The sequence below is a fragment of the Sus scrofa genome, chromosome 9, assembly GCF_000003025.6.
Source record: "Sus scrofa isolate TJ Tabasco breed Duroc chromosome 9, Sscrofa11.1, whole genome shotgun sequence".
NCBI lineage: Eukaryota > Metazoa > Chordata > Mammalia > Artiodactyla > Suidae > Sus > Sus scrofa.
The window spans coordinates 55,626,471-55,643,899 of NC_010451.4; the positions used below are offsets into that span (position 1 = coordinate 55,626,471).

At 44.3% G+C, this 17,429-nt stretch overlaps 1 protein-coding gene across 4 annotated transcripts in view; it reads left to right on the forward strand.

The window, feature by feature from the left end:
• Positions 1-17,429, forward strand: part of FLI1 (Fli-1 proto-oncogene, ETS transcription factor) — a 136,880-nt gene that overhangs the window by 13,566 nt on the left and 105,885 nt on the right. The gene's annotated exons all lie outside the window — the stretch shown is intronic.

Genomic DNA, 17,429 nt, shown 5'->3' on the forward strand with positions numbered 1-17,429 from the left:
GTGGACTAAAGATACTTCTTTTATTTAATGAAACTGTATAGCTACATCTTAAATTATTTCCATACTTTAGGAAAAAATCCCAGATTTTTAGATAGAATTTTTATATAACTTTTCCAAAGTAAATCCTTCTTTTTCTATAGACAAAGTCTCCATTCCCAGGAGACAAAAAAAAAAAAAAAAAAGAGTATTTTACTTAAATAGCCCACAGTTCCCTTTATAAGGCCTGGGACAGGCGGGCTGCATTCCTATTTCAATTCTTTTAATAATTGAAGATTTGATTATTTAATAAAACATATTCAGAGGCTTTAAAATGTATCTTCAGGGACTGCCTTTCTCGTCTGTGTGGAAAGTAGGTCTTCAGTAACAACCGCATGCTGTAAGCTTTAGGATATCTGCCTCTGATATCGCTTTCTGTGTGGGGTCAGTTGGTTAACTTGGAGTTGGTTTTAAAAAGTGGTTGCTGTAAACAAAATCTGTTTTCTAGAAATGTACCATTAGGCAAATGCTTGCTCTGAGTTTTCCCAGCAAAAAAAAAAAAAAAAAAACAAACCAAAAAAGTTGGGAAGAATTTTATGATGATGAACCACTGGGCAGGATTTCTAATGGTCCGAGGCCTTTTGTCTTAACCTCAGAAAACTTCAGAAAATACTCCCAAATTGTAAGTCAACACTCAGGCCGTGGGCAGGATCCTAGCTTTCTGTGGGAAAAAAGTCTCATTCAACCTGAAGCTTGGTAGAAAGATTTTCAGTTTGGGGACCAACTATCTAGGGTTAGGATGAAAAAAAAAAAATCTGCATTTTCATTTCTTTCTTTCATGTATTTTAAACAAGCCGTTGCATTATGTAGGTATAGAATAACGTTTCTGTTTGGTTTTGAATAACTTGTCTGTCTTTTGGGGGCCTGTACTTAAAACAGTCTTTCTAAGTCTAGCTTTTGCTTGTTGTTGTGTGACAAACTGAGAAGGCTAAAGGACGTTGGTCACTATGTACACACACACACACACACACACACACACACACAATCTCAAAAATCTTTAACCAGCCATAATAGCTTTTTTAGAAATCTCAGAGCCATGCAGGTGTTTTTCCCTTTGCAGAAGACTACACCCTGTTTCATTTTCTGTTGCTTTAATGATGAATATCTCTAGCGTTCATCCCACTCTTGTGTTAATTCATCAGTGGGATGGTATTACTAACTTATGTCACTCCAGTTTTTCTACTGACCTGATAAAGCCAACATCAGTAGCCCATGTACTTGTTTTTTTGGGGGGGTCTTTTTTTGTCTTTTTAGGGCCTCACCGACAGCATATGGAGGTTCCCAGGCCGGGGGTCCTATTGGAGCTGTAGCCACTGGCCCCTGCCAGAGCCACAGTAACTCGGGATCCGAGCTGTGTCTGTGACCTACACCACAGCTCACGGCAACGCTGGATCCTTAACCCACAGAGCGAGGCCAGGGACCGAACCCACGTCCTCATGGGTGCTAGTCGGGTTCTTTAACCTGTGAGCCATGATGGGAACTCCCAGTGGCCCATGGACTTTGAGGTGTTTCCCCAGAGGCAATGTATGGGGTTTGTCCGTCCCCACATTGTGACCCCCTAGGGCCAATCTCTAGGACATTTGACAGAATTAGAGAGTCTATGGAATAACCCCTTTTCTGTGCAAAGGTAGCTGGCCTTCTGAGAATCTGTAACCTTGGTCTCATTGGCATCGTAAGCGGATTCTGGCCATATTTCTGCAGGTCAGTAATCTGCCGCATGGCGTTATGCAGGGGCGGAACTAGGTACTAATGCTATCAGGACACCAGGCTGGGGCCACAAGGGCATCTGTCTTGCAGATGGAGCAGGAGAAGAAGCTGCGTGTGTCTGTGTATGTGCATGTGTATGGGTGTGTATGTGCATGTGTGTGGGGGTGTGTGTGTGTCAGGCACACATTGCAAAATGCAGCCCACTTTCTCCCAGTCTGGAGAAAGGAAAGAGCAATTGCAACGGGAGAGACAGAAAGACCGAATAACAACAATTATGTGCATAGTTCTTTCAGCGAACACCCTTGCATTTCATCCTCACAGTTGCCCCATGGGAGGGAATAGCATCATGATATCGTTTTTTTTGTTTTGTTTTGTTTTTTGGTTTTTGGTGTTTTTTGTTTTTTGTTTGTCTTTTTGCCATTTCTTGGGCCGCTCCCACAGCATATGAAGGTTCCTAGGCTAGGGGTCTAATCAGAGCTGTAGCCACCAGCCTACACCAGAGCCACAGCAACGCGGGATCTGAGCCGCGTCTGCAACCTATACCACAGCTCATGGCAACGCCAGATCCTTAACCCACTGAGCAAGGCCAGGGATCGAACCCGCAACCTCATGGTTCCTAGTCGGATTCATTAACCACTGCACCATGATGGGAACTCCCATGATGTCGTTTTTTATAGGGGAGAAATTAAAGTTCAGAGAGGTCAGGTAACTTGCCTAGGATGACAGCTCATAGGGGACAGATTTGGTTTTCAAGCCTTGTGTTTCTGTTTTCAGAATATTTGTATTTTCTACGCACCAGCCACCCTGCCTCTTGGCACAGGTGGACCTGGACCTTGGCTTTGAAGGATGGGGTAGGACTTACACGGGATGGTGTGATTCAAGGGCTTTCTAGGAAAGTGGACTACTTAGGGGGTGGGGGCCTATGAAAGAGAACGTCCGAGTGGAAATATTAGATGAAATTAGATTATGGACCCCCTGACATACCATAACAAAGAATTTGCATCTTACAAAATGCACGGAAAGGGGGAACCACAACATTTGTAGCAGAAGGATGGTGGGTATAACTGTATGCATCTCTTGGGAATGGAGCCCTTCCCATCCTCATCCTGATCCTTAAGAAGTGGAGATGAGGGTGGCCCCATCACTTATCAGAGGCCACAAGAAGTGAGCAGCAGAGAGGATTAGACAACCAGTGATAGATCCAGGCCACCAGACCATGCTGTCGGCTGTGTTTACAGATATTTATTTAATAAATACGGCAGTCAGGGGAGGCAGGAGAAACTCTTTCACCAGATCTCATAAAAATGTGATTATCCCTCCGACTCCTTTAACTGTGTCTTCTTTCGAAGGGTTCTAGAAATTTCACCACAAGCTGTCTTTTCAACAGGGCTGTCTATCCTAGGCTACAATTTTAGTTCCTTTTGAGAATGAGTCAGCAGATAGTAAGTAAGAAGAGACAAAAAGGAAAGGTCCTTTCCCTGAAACTCAGATCTGATTTCTATGGAAATCCAGACAGGTCTGACACACTTTCATAGGTTGTTTGGCCCTATCACCTCCCTTAGAAATACTGACTTTTCGCCTAAGAAAACCAAAACCTCAGAGAGCTAGCGGCATCTTTTCAAGTAGGATCAGCAATGACGTGTTCAGATGCATTTTCAGATAATTCAGATCAATGTGACAACGGCCTCAAAATTGCTTATACCTACAAGAACAAACCAAAGTACTGAAATATTTAAGATTGTTCCCATCTTTGGGGAACACTGTGCCTGCCACTTAGATCATGCTCAGAATCCCAGAGTATGTAATTTTTGAAGCCACCTCCAAGAGAATGTGAACTTGAGATGTGAAATGCGTTCCCCATGGCAGGGCCCACGTGTTCCAGGTCGTAAAAGGCCTTATGTCACATCCCAGTGCGTACATGCAAGAAGCCCGAATGGCAGGTACCACAGGAGCTTTAACTCTGCCTCTCTAGTCATGTGTGGGTTTCACGTGTCTACTGGAATAGAACATTCCAGGAACAGAGTTGTTAAGCCTGAATAGGTGAGTTTTCATTGATTTTTCATGGGGCAGAATCTGAGAGCGAACAATTTTGCAGCATTGTTCATGTAGCAGAAATGTGAAAACAGACAAGTTAGTATTATAAAATTACTCAGCTGGCGAGCTGTCTTTAAGTAAGTGCTATTACAATCTATTTAAATGGAGAATTCCCTTCGTGGCTCAGCAGTTAACGAACCTGACTGGGATCCATGAAAATGCAGGTTCGATCCCTGGCCTTGCTCAGTGGGTTACTGATTTGGCATTGCATGAGCTGTGGTGTAGGTCACAGATGCAGCTCGGATCCCAGGTTGCTGTCACTGTGGTGTAGGCCGGCAGCTGTAGCTCTGATTGGACCCCCTAGCCTGGGAACCTCTGTGCGCGGTAGGTGTGGCCCTAAAAACCAAAAACCAAAAACAAAAAAACTCAATTTACATAAATGCACATGTTTGTATTGAAATTCTCATGCCCGAAGAGTCCTTTTGTCTTCAGGCATTTATCATTAATTCATACTCATGTGTTTAGCATGGAAACTACTGCCAGGCACAGCATTCTCCAGAATTTCATGTGAAAGACCAAGAACGTGATGTCTAGATGTTTCTCTTAGACTTGTAGAGAATACAGGTTTCTCTGCTCACTGATGTTACGCTCTGACTATTGGAGAGTCCAAAAGAAGCAGTACTCACTAGGCCAGTCTTTCTTTGTGGCTTTGTATGATAAGGAAATTCAGGCACATTTTCCCAAGGGTAACACCCAGCTTATAATTTCCATTGTCCCTCTACTCTTAATGATGTTATTCCATTGTAGGGACGTTTTTCGGAAACTAGGACTTCAACCAAGGAAACCCCTCCTTATTATGATTCCCTCTTTCTCAGCTTTTGTTCCTCTATTTATGTATTAACTTAGAGAAAAATGCCGTAAATAAAGTAAAAAGATAAATGGGAAGCAGAGAAAGACTATTTCCCATACATAAAACAGAGGACAGATGTCCTCGGATACAAAGATTACTTACAGATCAATAAGAAAAAGATAGACCACTTCACAGAAAAATAGGGGAAAAAATGCTCGGAATAGACAATGCTAGAAGAAGAAATACAGACGGCCAACAAGCATCTGTTATGAAGAGAATCTCAAGCATATGTATAAAGATAGTCAAATAAAATTAATGAAATCCCAACATTTCTCACCTATGAGGATGCCAGAGATTAAAACAGCTTAATAAGGTCTCATGTTAGAAGAAGAGAGAGAAGATCACTCTTTTTTCGTGCTGGTGGGACTGTACATTGGGACACTCATTGTGGAAGGCAATTTGGAAACATTTCTGGATATGTTAGGTATTTATACAGATTTGATAATATTCCAGTTCTAAAATGTATCATACAGATGTGTTCACTTGGATGCCAGAGATGCACGTACAGAGTGTTCACTGTGGCGTTGTTTATAATGGCAAAAAAACCGGAAAGAAGCGAAATGTCTATCAATAGGGAACTAGATAAACAAATTTTAGAAGACTCATGTAAGAAAATACCATGCATCTATTGAATGGAATAGGATCTGTTGTCTACATGCATTGATTTGAGAAGTTCTCCAAGGTATGGAGTTCCTGTCTGGCTCAGTGGTTAACAAGCCAGATTGGTATCCATGAGGATGAGGGTTTGATCGCTGGCCTCGCTCCGTGGGATGGGGATCTCGTGTTGCTGTGAGCTGTGATGTAGGTTGCAGATGTGGCTTGGATCCTGCGTTGCTGTGGCTGTGGCCTAGGCCAGCAGCTAAAGCTCTGATTCAACCCCTAGCCTGGGAACTTCCATGTACTGTGGGTGTGGTCCTAAAAAGACCAAAAAAAAAAGTTATCCAAGGTATATTAATAGATGAAAAAAAGCAGATTATACAATGCATGCTCCCATTTCTTTAAAAAAAGGAAAATACACACAAGTATATATATGGATATATATTTTTTATTTCTGGCTTTATCCTTCCATAAATTGTCTATGCATAAATAATCATATATATGCTTTCATTTTCCTTTGTTTTAAGCAATGGCTGCCTCTAGGCATAGAAATGTAGATTTTTACTTTTCACACTATAAGCATGTAGTACTTAGTTTTTTAAGTCACTAGTATATATTACTTTTATAATTTAACAAAACTGATGTAAAAAATGAAGAAAGACCATTAGAAATGGATTTGTAAGGAATAAGCTAGGCACCATCATTTTAGTCCCAGTATGCTGATCTCGAAGACTTCTGGTTCCCATTTTGCAGGAAAATCTGTCCGGCCAAGGATCTGGGGACCCGAATTCTAAGCCTCAACTCTACCCCAGATGAGCTATGGGAGTTGAGACAAGTCACGTGACTTGGGCAGTATTGGTGTAAATGTCCTCAGCTCAATATTTTCTCATATATAATGTGAAGCTACGATGTCAAAAAGTTCCTTCAGCTCCCGTATTTGAAAGACTCTGATTCCAGGCAGGCTTTAAAAGGCTTTCTTATTTGGGGGTGTGGATGACGGAACTTCTCCCAGAAGTTCTCTGGGGACCCAGGGGACACTTCTCCGCAACCCTGAGGCTAAACCTAGACAGATCCTGGAGGCCAGGTGGAGGCAGGGGGCCTTAGGAAGTGCCTTGTGAATTTCTGTGAGCTGCTGGTTTTCTTACGGAGACACACTGGCGTGTACTCCTCCCTTTGCCTTAGTGTAAACTGAGACGCGGGCCTGACTCTGCTTTTGGGGTCTTACCCTCGCTTCCAAAATTTGGTCTCATTTAAAACCCAGAACACATTTGGCCCCCAAGTGCCTTTCCCTTGGATGTTTCAAAAATTCTGGTTAATTGAAGAGAAATGAAATTGGGTTTTGATTCATTTATACCTAACTCTTCTTTTAAAAATCAAAACCCATATTTTGAGGACATCTTTGATGTCCAGGCAGAATTTTGAGCCTCTTAATGAGTTTTCTGGGAGGCTTTTTTTTCTTCTTCTTCTTAAAACAGGAAGTGGTGCTATGCTACGGGCAAACACAGTCAACCCTGAAAGGCCCCAATTCAGTTTGAAACCGTATCACCCAGCATTTTGCATGAACCCCGGTGGCCCTTGCTAATACCTTGCTCTCCCTACTCCTTAGCTGAGAGTAAAAGATGCCCTCACCTTTCATCTGAGGGGAATAACACCAGGGCGGCAGTCACAGTCAGAAGAAGAAAAAGAAGGAGCTGTTTATGGAGCGCCTACAACGTGCCAATATCTGTCTTCCCCCTTATGGACGTGTTCATGTTTGATCCTTGTCATGACCTTAGGCTCTCTGTACCCCTTTCATTCTGGACAGGTGAAGTGACTCACCTGAAGCCGGCAGGATGGAACGTGGCAAAGCAATGAGGCCTAATCCCATTTGCCTCCAACGTTCGTAGAGCGGAGCCATTGTAATCTGTTGCCAGTTGGATACACACATCCTCCAAGTGGAGGCTCCAGATGCAACCCATCCACTAAGGGCTCCGGGCAGGCGTTGCTGTGGTTGGTCTAAGTGACCCCCACCTGCAGTGCGTACTTGGCCAATTCCTGGCCTTGATCCGTGCTCTGCACCCTCTCCTTAAGAAGGCCTAAGCCCTCTGTTGCCCAAGTCAGAGCCCCCGCCTGACTTTACTGGCAGGTGTACTGGACATCAGGCAGGCAAGCCAGGGCGAGACCAACAGATTCTGCCTTCCTTGAATGAGCTACCAAGATGATTTTTTTAAATAAAAAGGTCTTGTACCTCAGTAGAGAATAAATAGCACATTCTTTGATTTGACAATGCTTCCTCCTGCTGCCGGCTCTCTTTTTTCCTCTTCTCTCTGGCTCTAACTCTTGCTGTCTTTTTCATTCTCTTTCACTCATATATACACACAAACTACATACCCTTAAAAAACCCGATTTTGGGGAGGGGGGTGTTCTCCAAAACACAAAGAAGGGAATGTTTTGCAAGGTTAAAAGGAAATCATTGAGAAAGGCTAACTTCAGGCTCCAGTTTCTCCTGAATAGCATTTCTTGTTATTTCAAGGCTGATTGACTTATAACTGCACCCCCAGCCACCCCACATCAGTTCCTTTTATCAGCTCAAGTGAGACTTCCTGTGGACTGGCCCAGCTTCCTGATGTATTTCCTTTTTCCTTTGGCAGAACAAAGAAAACCCTAGCTCCAAGGATCCTTGGAACCAAACATAATTTAGCCCTGAAGAAACTATTATTTTAAAATTTTCATTCTCGGGGCAGAGGGCTGAGTGCCCAGCTTTGCGTTTCTCCCCGCTCCCTCTGTACCGAGATGGACCCTGTGTGCAGTTATCAGGGGTCAAGGAGCCACTCAAACTCACCGGAGGTGTAGCTTAATTTCATTCAAAGAGGGAAAATTAGACTGTTCTCTGCACTGAGCACTTCCCCGACCCCATACACACATAAGAGCTTCCAGAGCTACACAGACCACCTCTGTGTGGAGGGTTTGCGCTTTTGTTACTTTCATTCAACATAACTGCTCAGCTAAGAGATGCTCTTATTTAGAGATTTCAGCCTATCTGGGTTTGAAGTTCTAGCTCTAGAAGCATGCATACAAGAAAGGAAGCTTCACATTATTTCCAAAGGGTCAATGGCTGAAGAAGAAATCCCCAAAATTGGGATAAAGGCATTGCTTTCCTCTTTTGCTCTGAGGGTGGCATGTCACCTATACCACTGGGCCTCGCCACCTATTCTATGAATTCCTTCTGGAAGGCCTTTCCCATCACCCCGGGTAAGAAGGGAACACTACAGAGAGAGCTGCCGGTATGTCTGCATGTTTCTCAAGGCAGGTATCCCAAGTTGCCCACCTGAGCTCTTCCAAGGCTGTTAGAACACAAGAGGCCATGGCACAGAAGAGGTAACTGAGGCTTCAAGATGTGATGTGTCTAAGCTTGAGAACTGGGGAGTCCCTGCCATGGCACAGTGGCTTAAGAATCCCACTGCAGGAGTTCCTGTCGTGGTTAACGAATCCGACTAGGAACCATGAGGTTGCGGGTTCGATCCCTGGCCTTTCAGTGGATTAAGGATCCAGAGCTGTGGTGTAGGTCACAGATGCAGCTCGGATCTGGCGTTGCTGTGGCTGTGGCATAGGCAGGCAGCTATAGCTCCGATTAGACCCCTAGCCTGGGAACCTCCGTATGCTGTGGGTGCGGCCCTGGAAAAGACCAAAAAAAAAAAAAAAGGAGAAAAAAAAAAAAAGAATCCAACTGAAGAGTTCCTATCATGGCTCAGTGGAAATGAATCTGACTAGTATCCATAAAGATGCAAGTTCAATCCCTGGCCTTGCTCAGTAGGTTAAGGATCCGGCATTGCCATGAGCTGTGGTGTAGGTTGCAAATGCACCTCGGGTCTGGCGTTGCTGTGGCTGTGATGTATGCCAGTGACTACAGCTCCAATTTGACTTCTAGCCTGGAAACCTCCATGTACTGCAGTTGCGCCCGCCCCCCACCCCCCAAAAGAACCCACCTGCAATGGCTTAGGTTGCTGTGGAGGTGCAAGTTCGATCTTCAGCCTGGTGAGTCGGTTAAAAGATCCGATGTTGCCATAGGTGTGGTGGAGGTTGCAACAGCTGTGGCTCAGATTCAGTCCCTGGCCTTGGAACTTCCATATGCCACAGGTGTAGCCATCAAATCAAATAAATAAAAATTTTAAAAGATGAAAAAGGGTGAGAACTGGATAAGCGACCCTGGCAGCAGTACTCAGGTGTCCATCCCCCCAAACGACACATTCCACCATAAGGTGTTTCCAGGAGCAAAAATATCAAGACCTGTGGAATCCACAGGCAGTCCTGCCTTCTTTGCCTTTCTGTCTTATTTCCCGACCGTTGTGTAATCCTCCTGTGGAATCAAACATGGCACTTTCCATAGAAAACACCCAGGCAGCCAAGCAATTATGCAGCCACTCCGATGTTACCAATGTTGCTCTTTCTCTTTACAAAGATCCCTGATTTGAAATGGAAAACATTTGAAACCAAAAGGTAGCTCCTCTGGTGAGCAATGTATTTCTAAGACAAGAGGAATTATCCTGGATCATTCTTACAGGTTTTTCCCAACCCAGCCCCCAATGTAATCATCTCTAGCTATAAATGCATTGAAGAGATGGTCTCGAAGTGGAAAATAACTCCGAAATTATATGGCACGAGGGGAGTGCGCGAGAATGGGTAAGGGCATGATTGGGGTGCTAAGCCTCACATAACCTGTTTTGGCAGTGCCACAGGGGATGGGGTTAGAATGGTTGCACTTGTGTAAGAGTCTGGAGACCGTTCTTTTGTGGCTCCTACTCTGCCTCCAGCCCTGTACCTAAGTCCCTGCCTGTCAAGAATCCTAGAACAAAGATCCGTGCGTTATCTCCTCCAGCCCTGATAATGCTGCCTGTAGAAACCCACATGTGTGCAGTTGTCACCAGTGGATTGGTTTCAGGACCCACCATAGATACCAAAATCCGAGAATGTTCAAATTCTTTACAGTCAGCCCTCCATGTCCTCAGCTTCCCAGTCCAAGGACTCAACCAACCATGGACCAAAAGTATTACTGCTTCCTCGATTGGTTGAATCCAAGGATGAGGAACCTGTGGAAACCAAGGACCAACTGTAGTGACTTTGGTTTTCTCCACAATAAGAGCATATTTACGTCAAAAAGATATAGGTAATCTTTTTTTTTTTTTTTTTTTTTTTTGGTCTTTTTAGGGCCGCATCTATGGCATAGGGAAGTTCCCAGGCTAGGGGTTAAATCAGAGCTGTAGCCGCTGGCGTATGCCACAGCCACAGCAATGCCAGATCCAACTGCATCTGCATCTGCGACCTATACCACAGCTTATGGAAACACCACATCCTTAACCCACTGAGTGAGACCAGGGATTGAACCTTATGGATGCCAGTCAGATTCGTTTCCACTGAGCTATGATGGGAACTCCCTTTTTTTTTTTTGCTTTTTGCTTTTTAGGGCCGCACCTGGGGCATAGGGAGGTTCCCAGGCTAGGGGTCAAATCGGAGGTACAGCTGCCAACCTACACCACAGCCACAGCAATGCAGGATCCTAGCCGAGTCTGCAATCTACACCACAGCTCACGGCAACACCAGATCCTTAACCCACTGAGCGAGGTCAGGGATCGAACCCGCAACCTCATGGTTCCTAGTCGGATTCGTTGCCAGTGTGCCACGATGGGAACTCCTGATTATAGGTAATCTTGCTCACATAGAGTTTTTGGTGCAACATTGAACTTCCCTAGAGGTCAGGGACTTCAGGGGCACCTGCGCCTTCTACACTCTTCTGGGAAAGGGAAGAGAAAGGGCAGGCTGTTTTTCTGGAAATGTGTTTCAGGAAACTGGCATGTGGGGAATTTTCCCAGGGTGCCTCTGCAATGAAATCCAGGCATGTGGATTTGCTGCTCTGGACATGGCGCCTCTAAGCTCTTCCTTCTGGAGAGCTGTGGTTTTCTATCTACTTACTGGATCTGTGATGTCCTAAAGGAAGACCATGATCATCCCTCCCTGCTCTTTTTTTTTTTTTTTTTTGGTCTTTTTAGGACCACACTCTTGGCATATAGAGGTTCCCAGGCTAGGGGTCCAATCAGAGCTGTAGCCGCTGGCCTACACTACAGCCACAGCAATGAATGATCTGAGCCGCATCTTTGACCTATACCATAGCTCACGGCAATGCCAGCAATCCTTAACCCACTGAGCGAGGCCAGGGATCAAACCCGAGTCCTCATGGATGCTTGTCGGGTTCATTAACTGCTGAGCCACGACGAGAACTCCCCCTCTCTGCCTTCAGAGTTTGCCCCTGGATGGTCTTGTAGACCAGCCATGATCAGGCAGTGGGGCTGGGTTTGGAGCACCTTGGAATCGATCATTTCTTTCCATCAGTTTGGACTGAGTATAACCCAGATTTTACTCCATTCAGAGCACCCTTTAAAAAAAATGTTTAAACCCTGTGTGTACTTCATGGGAAATTTCACACGCCTGTTTCTGATTCACTTCCAATTAAAGGCTCAAAATGCTGGTTTTGTAAGAGCTCTTTGATGATCAGATTCTTGTTGGTTCATCTTTTTTTTTTTTGCTCCTAAAAGTCCACAGAAGTTTAATAAATGTTGCTCAAACATTTGCATGCTTAATTGTTAAAAATAATTGGAAACAGGAGAGAATTCTTACTGGGTGTGCACAAGACAAGCACATTTAAAAGGGGAAAGAGAGAGACAGATGCCTCCATGAACGTGAACTCTTATGGGAAAATACGGCATGTGATTAAAGTGGGCATCTTGGTGTCCCCATCACTGGAAGGAGGGAGTGGCCCTGAGCTCAGTTCCTTTGGAAGGGTCAGGAAGTGTTGTAGGAAACAAAGGAGTCCCTCTTAGCACAACCAGTCAGCATCAACAAGCAGTCAGTGGAGCAGTCAGTCTCATCAGAGGTGGACCAGGTGGAGTGGTGCTTTTTTCAGATGCTGATGCTGCTTTCAGTTCCCTTCTGATTGGAGGGAGTTAGTTGTCTGCAATAACAGCAAGCTGTATCCTCCACCTCCTTCTTCATACTCATGAAAAAGCCTTGATGATGAGCCTACCTGGCCACACCTCTGCACTAAATGCAGAAGAGACTGAGGATGCAGGTCCCCCTGCACCTGTGGGAAGGGTCCCAGGTTCTCTGTGGGTACCAGTCCCTCTAAAGAGCTGAAGTGGGCACGGAATGTGGGGGAATCTGACTTCGGCTCCTGGCTTTGATTTTGGCTGCCTGGGTGACGCTGAACAAGTTATTCTCCTTTCCTAACCTCAACTTCTCCATCCACCCAAAAGGATTAAGACGAGTAATAGTACAGTCCTCTTCTCTGGAGGATTTGGTGAAAATCGGACTGATGAGTTGCTTTGCATTTCTTGAAGAAAAGCATCAGTTAGTTATGACCACTTAATTGACGATTGGATGGCTCATTCCATGATTGTTCTTGTTGTCAATTATGAATTATTTCCATTTCTGAGCCTTATCTGGACAGCTTAATGAAGAGACATCACCCTTCTCTCTTTTTAAATTACTCAATGAATTTTATTACAATGATTTCTGTCTTTATTGTTAGGGGCTGATTAGTCATATTCCTCCAGCCAGGGTTACAAAATGTAACTTTGTATTCACACAACATAATGTGAGGATGCTGTGTGCTCCTTCTTGCCTTAAAAAGGTGACGCAAAACCATAGGGTTTTGCAAATTATTGTGAGAGTGGCAGAATGGCTCCGTGAAAGCCACGTGCAATTCAAAGTGTGAAAATCTAGGTTTGAAAGCTGCTTATTAACTGTGTGACCTGGGGCCAGATATGAATTTTTCAGATCTTCTCCCTTTCCATCTGCACAGTAAGACTAGTAATGATAGTAATAAGAAGTCATGTTATGTATTCTACCAGCCTCACTGACCAATTATAAGTGTGGAAGTAAAAACCTTTTGTAATGGTAACGAGCTGTGTAAATATTGGTTATTATTATCTTAGATATTTTTCTTATCCAGGTCGGTGCTCGAACATAACCGATAATAGCTGTTGATTACACTGAGTCGTGGGGTTGCTTTTTTCTGGCTTTCATGGTTCCCAAGACTTAACTTGCATTTGGTTCGATTTGTCAGTTAGCTGTTTATTCCTACCTCTCTGCTGGTATAGACACTCTCTCCTGTGAATGCACCAGTACGGACCCAACATTGCTGGCTCTCGTCTCCCCTCCCTTGCATCCGGCCATTGTTTCACTCATGAAACTCCCATCCCAATCAATGGGAGTTTTACGTAAAAACCGATGACAGGATGTGAGTGCAGCTTCAGGAATTCCAGGCTTGTGCTGCTGATAAAGAGACTTGTGTCCGACTGAACACACCAGAGAAACAGAATTCTCCTGTCCAACCTGTGCTGGACATGTTTTTCTGGGTTTTGTTTTGTTTTGTTTTTACTTTTGTCTCTGTCTTCAAAGAGTCAGGAGTCCTTCCAGAATATAAACCATGTATCTTTTACAAGGCCCCCTTGTGAGTAGTTTTAGATGCCCATCTAGGGAGCCAGACACCCATTGCCATGGCTCCTATCCACCTGTGTCCCCCCTCCCCCACCCCGGCCACTGTTTTCTCAGTGTCTTTATGGTAATGGCTTATGGGAATACAAGGCCAGTCCTGAAGCTGGTTGATTCATGGGGAGCTAGTATTTCAGTCCTTCCATATGCTCTACTTTAGCATCGTCTTCCAGAAAGGAGAGCTTTTCCAAATCTAGGAAGGACTAGATTTGAACACTCCTGATTAAAGAGTGTCAGTTGCTTTGGGGTATGATGGTCTGTTTTAAGTGTCAATGGAACCAAAAGGTTTAACTGACTTAAGTGTGACTGAAGGGACAACAGTATGGAAGATGCACCTTGAAGATGGTCCTTCTACTAGGGTTGAAGTCAGGAATGATATTGGCTCTTCCCTGGCATGTGGAGACTCAACAGGCAAGCTTTGTCTTTATTCTCATCATGCACCAGTAATATTTTAAGGAATATGTGAATACTTTAGTATTACAAGTAACCTTGTATCTGTCTTTCATGCTCCATGACTCAACCAATATGACTGTGTGACCAGGGGCAGAATGAAGATGAACGTTTGCCCGTGTTCTACCCACACTGACATAGCTAAGTAATGATAAGATTTCACAAAGGAAAATGGAGTTGGCTCTGTTCATTTTTAAAGTGCTCATCTAGACATTGAGGATTGAGCTTGAGAGCGTCTCTTGAAATCTTCTTCCTGAACATGTTGAACTGGCTGTTAGGGTTTTATTCTTAGCCAACAAGATTGGGATTTCAGAGTCCACAGGGTAGCCATCCAGCTGCTCAGACACCGATCTGTGAGCTCTGCAGGAACCACAGTCCAGCCCAGATCAGCCCTACTGCTTCTTTCTCCATGAAAACACATGACTGCCATGACCCTGTATGCTGTGTGGAAGGAACATTCTGTGCTTTTCTGTGCCAAAACCACAGCGTGATGGTAAAAAGATTAGAGAACATCTCAAATATATATTTTAAACTGTGAAGACCATCTCACACATGGAAATAAATTCAGCCTTGCAGAAGATTCATTTTGTTTGGCAGTGGTATCTTTCTTTGGGAGGTTGGATTCTGTAAAGGTTCTGGCCAAACTCTCATCCTATCATATGAGCCATGTCTGAGATGTCTTGCCTACCCCCATACAGAGTTGGAAAGCGCTCAGGTAACACTTTCTCATCTTTTTCAAGTACCACTACATTTCTGGGTTTAAATTAATGTGGGTAGAGGGCAGCAATGGTTTCTTGGGCTGTAGAAGCGAAGATCTCTCTTGAAAGTATTGATGGAAAGGAAACCTGGTGAGAGATGTGGACCTTGTACAAGTTTTAGGAGAAGAAATTTGAGAAATGTCATCAGTACTTTCTCAGTACATCAACTTTCTTAGGCTTATCTTAAAGGCAAAGGGAAGTGGAAGCTTAGGAAAACTGTCTTTTTCCGGGCTGTCCAATAGAACTTTGTACCAAAGTGGAAAAGTTCTATTCTGCACAATCCCCTAGTCTGGCTATTCATGCAGTGGCTGAGCACTTGAAATGTGGCTGGTGCAAAAGGGAACTAAATTTTTCATTTTGTTTCATTTCATCTTAGTTCATCTACATTTAAATGGCAACATATGGCCAGTGGCTCCCATATGAGGCAATAAGCCTGTATGTTTCAAGTCAAAAACTTGTATATTTCAAGTTAAAAAGCTCCTTAAAATCTAAATTCAGTTGAAGGATATGTTTACATGGATTATTATTATTATTATTATTATTATTTGCCTCTTGTCTTTTTTTCTTTAAGAGCCGCACCTGCGGTGTATGGAGGTTCTCAGGCTAGCAGTCAAATAGCTATAGCTGCTGGCCTACGACACAGCCACAGCAATGCAGGATTCAAGCTGAATCTGTGACCTACAGCATAGCTCACCACGACACCAGATCCTTAACCCACCGAGCAAGGCCAGGGATTGAACCCGCATCCTCATGGAATGCTAGTCGGGCTCATTAACCGCTGAGCCACAACAGGAACTCCTACATGGATTATTTGTATCTGAGTCAGCAATGTGTGGTCCATACAGAGACTAACAGTTCCATTTACTCTTATGACTGTCATTAAAGCAAGACCAAATGAAGAGTGGATGTCTAGCACTACCCAGTACCACCAGTGCTGGCCTGGAGCTGGACAGGAGATTACCATCTAGTCTCTTGGCTTCATCATCAATTCTACACTGACCTCTAAGGATGCGAGGCTTGCTTTTCCCATCTATGAAATGGGTGCATTCGGAATCTGTCACAGGGATGTTCGCAAATTATGAGTAACTCTATACCGGGCTTGTCAAAGAAAGGTATGGGCTTTTTCTAGACACCTTTTCCTTGAAAATGACCTCAGCCAAAGAAAATCCTGTAGAGCTTGGGGATGTCAGTTTCCATGTTTGTAGAATACTTGCCATCGTGCTCAATTATTTTTAAGGTCATTTTCAACTCTCTTGCTTTGTGCTGCCATGGATATACGATTTCCTATTCCAGGGGATTCCGTCATGTCAGCATGGAGTTGGCTTTTCTAGTTCTGCGATCCCTACAAGTCGTTGTAGGGGAGATTTCTCCTTAAGTGTCAATGTGAGCAGAGCAACTTATTTAGCAAACAACTAGTGGGAGGGGGGACTTTGAGCCCCCCTTTCCCTCCAGGGTGGGTTCCCTGGATTGGCACTATTTTGTGGTGCCAAGACCCACATGCATGGGGTCTCCAAGACCTGAAGCAATTCCTGTCTTCCCTTCATGGCCCTTGGCCATGGACAAGAGGACACATGACCTGCTCTGCCTGCCATGGCTTTGGAATTACCATGAGGAGGAAACACCTAGTCCTTCTCTGGGGAGATCTGACCCCCTTACTGATGCCCTCTAACGAGCAGAACTCTGGTGGCTTTTGCTTTGGAAGTCTTCCAGCGGACATCCCTGAAATCAGGCCTGTGTCTATCACTGAATCGGTGGTACCCATTTCTGAGTTGAATTGTTTAAAACCAAGATGGGTAGATGTCCAGTCTAGCTCTATATGATGGTTTTAGGGGAGATGAACCATTGTGGCCCTGCTTCTTACTCTTGCCCTTCAGAAAGGATAAAATACAGATCAACCCACAGGCTTCTGTGAACCCCCAATTCAAGGCTTTAATGATTTCACCCTGATTACATAACAGAGACGAGCACTAGCTTGGTAGTTTTGTGGCTCGTGCATTTTCAGAAGAATCTCTTTCCTCCACCTTTGGTCTTTTCAGATTGCAATTCTGTGACCCTGTAATTCAGTTACTCCTGGTACGTTGCGGCGAGCATCCAAGGGTAGGTTTCCACTGTTTGCTGTAAGCCCCTGCAGGGCAGACACTCTGCTAGTTTGCCTTTGAGACCCCGGCACCTGGCACCTGTTCATGTATTTATTGAGCACCTTCTGTGTACCAGGGGCTGGGATACAGTGGTTTAAAAAAAAAAAAAAAAGATAGGCAAGGCTTTTGCTGTGTCAAGGAGGGAAAACGGATACTGAGCCTGTTCTTACAAGTGCAAAGAGGTCTGTGAAAAGGGAAGTAGAAGATGCTTCAGGAGAATATAATATGGGCACCTAACCTGGTCTCAGAGGTCAAAGGCTTCCCCAAGAAAGTGAC